Source organism: Myotis davidii, unplaced genomic scaffold (assembly GCF_000327345.1).
Source record: "Myotis davidii unplaced genomic scaffold, ASM32734v1 scaffold54, whole genome shotgun sequence".
Lineage (NCBI taxonomy): Eukaryota > Metazoa > Chordata > Mammalia > Chiroptera > Vespertilionidae > Myotis > Myotis davidii.
In genome coordinates, this window is record NW_006287915.1 from 3410638 (window position 1) to 3411019 (window position 382).

Genomic DNA, 382 nt, shown 5'->3' on the forward strand with positions numbered 1-382 from the left:
CAAAAATATGTTGTCAGTCTTTTTTCTCTCTCCCTCTTTTATTTTGTTGAAAGCATATCTCAAATGTGATGTCAGTTAATCTAGATACTTGAGGCTCTATGAAAAAAGAATATTTCCATATGTGATTACAATGTCAGTATTATACCTACAGAATTAATAATGATTTCTTAATATCTAATATCCAATTTGTTTAAACATTTCCCAAGTGACTTAAATGTATTTATGGTTGGTGTACACATGTATTTGGTTGTTTAGTCTTTGGAGTGTCTTGAAATCTAAATTAGTTCCCCTAACCCCAAACACACAGTAGTAACTTGTTGAAGGAGCCATGCGTGAGTTTCCTATAGCACCTCATGGACTGAATTTGGTTGTTTCTTGTTTA

At 32.2% G+C, this 382-nt stretch overlaps 1 pseudogene across 1 annotated transcript in view; it reads left to right on the plus strand.

Annotated features, from left to right (window-relative positions):
* The window catches only part of LOC102759179, a 5728-nt pseudogene that overhangs the window by 1445 nt on the left and 3901 nt on the right, over positions 1-382 (plus strand). The window lies entirely within an intron of this gene.